The sequence below is a fragment of the Epargyreus clarus genome, unplaced genomic scaffold (assembly GCF_041222505.1).
Source record: "Epargyreus clarus isolate Ecla_fem2 unplaced genomic scaffold, WU_Ecla_fem_2.2 ptg000006l, whole genome shotgun sequence".
In the NCBI taxonomy this organism is placed as follows: Eukaryota; Metazoa; Arthropoda; class Insecta; order Lepidoptera; family Hesperiidae; genus Epargyreus; species Epargyreus clarus.
In genome coordinates this window covers 5884826-5887843 of record NW_027332214.1, presented here as the reverse complement: position 1 = coordinate 5887843, position 3018 = coordinate 5884826, and positions in this window count along the sequence as shown.

Here is a 3018-nt window from a genome sequence, read left to right as displayed (position 1 = left end):
TTAAGAAACAGATGATTTTCTTGACTATTGAATAGTGAACTTCAATTAGTTCATGTGAACATTGTCGAACAAATTGTAATTAAAATGTAAGTACTTAAGTCCCGATGAACTTTCATTCCGCACTGATGTTTTGCACTAAACTAAGTGTCAATTAAACGGCCTTACCAACAAACAATGAAAGTTTTTCGATTGTAAAAAGAACAACTCATTGACTTAGCAACTGATTGATTTCGGGTCTGAAAAAAATTAAATCAAAACATCTTTAGTTATAAATAAAAACATACTTTTTTATCATCATACTCTTGTCACCAAGCGTATTGTATTGGACTCTTCAAAACGAATCATATGAGCCCAAACTTGAGGGGTTTACCAGTTTATACTGAGGAGTTCTATTCCACCTCTTGACTCCATCAGATCAGCACCAAGATTCATATTTTAGTATTGTCATCAAACATACACATGCAAAGTTTTGTTTGCCAAATCTTAGTAATTAAAATTGGCTTCCATGATTTGATTATATTGTTTGTTACTTAGAAGTGAATATAAAGCGTTTTATAAAAAATATCCAAGCAAAACATATATCTAAACATGACTGTATTCAAAATCAATAAACATTTATTTAATATAAATTCAATTTGGATCAAAATATGTTCAAATTGTACACCACACATTTTTCACTCTTCCAGTGAAATTTTGCATAATTTTATTTAACGAAACGCGATATTTATATACGATTCTCATCATTGTAGAACATTCTGTTTTCTATTACTTTTAACTGACACTTTAACACCCGAATCCCGAGTTGGTATGTCAATGAGAACTGTGTAATTGGAATGTAACTTATGGTTGTACTTAAATCACCCCTGTACTGAAATTGCATATAAACAGCTGGTCGGCGATCTTCTAATGATCTTTTACTAGAAAACATTAACGTTTTAGTTTTAAATAGTTTATTTTCATTCGATTTCAGTTACTATTAACTACTTTAAAAGCAGTTCCTAATAAACAATAATACTACTAGCAAAAGTTATTTGCGATTTAGTTACTTATTAGAAGATCACCGATATCTGGATTCCCTACTTGCGTGATCCATTATGTCAAATTAGCCTAAAATTGTAAATGCAATGAGATTTGAGACATCGAATGAATTTATTGAAATATTGTAACAATAGTGCGATAACCCGTGGTTTCTAAAGGGAGATGTCTAGTCAATAAGGGCGTTTCATGGATTAAGTTCATGACGTTGTAATGATATGTTCTCTCATTAGTAACATCGGGTTGTGAGCAGCTCGCGTGAGATGAATCTGTGTGTCATCAGGATTTTTGGGTCGACGGGCCAGAGAATGAAAAACTGTTTTGAGTTTTGTGGTTTAACCAAGCTTTGATTTTTTCTATAGCAGCTGTGCAAAAGAAAATAGCAGTGATTGCTGTTGTATCTGACGTTCCAACACTTCCAACTTAGTCTTAACTGATAGACATCTGCAACTGAATTTATTTAGACCTCCTAAGGCATTTCGTTACAGATGTCTATAAATTAGAATGATCACTTAACATCTAGTATACTGCAACAATGCATAGCAGCTATAGCAAAAAGATTATAAATACCAGTGATTAGTCTAACCGCTTCTGCAAAATGACTTCTGATGGCACATACGGTTCCCGCGGCCAAGGAATTGCGACTTCATGGACCAAACATACCACTTAGCACGACTGTTAGAGCAAAGTACAAACTGTAACATAAGACGCATTTGTGCTCCGGCGCATGTTTGTCCACCGTTGTCAATTACTCAAATATTTGAATTGTGATTCGGTAGCTAATGAGAGAAATTCTTAAATTTAGTGTACATATATACGGAGCTGGGCATTATGGCGCGGTGACGCGACCGTTGTAAATACATTATGTAAAGTAATAATTTTATTAATATTGATGTCGATTCTGAACAGACTTCACTGTGCGGCGGCCGCACTAGCGGCTGGCTGATGTATAATACAACTATTCTGTCCAATCACTCAAGTACAGATTTACAAGTTACATAATATAATGCGTTAATGTTAAGGTGTCACAAATTATTGCCAGTACGAAGGATTCTAGTTAGTATTATGGGTTTTAAACTCTGAAGCGATGCACTCGAGGTTTTGAATGATTTCCCCTTTTTATTTGCGTTGCTTTGTCGTACCTTCCTATGTTTCGTTAAACAAGTCCGTATGGTTGGTTGTGATGGTTTACTTAAGTAAGTTAGAGAAATATGGGTAAAACTGCTCTATTTGACGTACATAATACTTATGATAATTACATTTGTACTAACAAATTTTTGGGTCTAGTTTCGTGTTCTTGTCGCGCGTGTACCGTATAACTCCGTTCAATTTAATCGAATGTACTTAAACGTATTAGCTGAGACTGAATGTATTTTTTTGCATCAACTTATTTTTATGGCTGGCGTAAAAACCAGGATTTGAAATGATTGCTCGCGCGACAAGAAAACAAAACACCGCGGATGCTTGCAATGATGTACAAATTACGATTTCAAAAAGCAACACGGTCAACTTGTGTGCTCCTTTATCCTGTCATTTTCTCACAATAGCTTATTATACATTGTCTAAATTGTATTTAACTCGTAGTTAAACGGGAGAATTTTGTTTTAATAATGTAAATTTTGTACAGAAGTTTGTGGTGAGCACTTTTCACTATAGCTCTTACGCGACCAGTGTTGCCAATTCCATGAACTGCGTCCTCTAAATGTAATCCAAAATAGACAGATTCACAAACAAACCGCTAAAAGTAAAACTGATACCGCTGCTTTCATCACTAATGATCAAAAACTGAAAACTTAATAAATAATTTAATGAGCAAACGTTTGCTCACTGACAACCTCCAAACTTTATTTTTACTTAATTTCGGGGGCAGACCCCAAGTTGGCTACACTGCCGATCTGGCCCCACGGGTCTACCGCATCGTGTTGTGACCGTCAGCAATAAGCATTGGACATCCGTCTTTCCGTCGTGGGTTCTCAAAGAGAC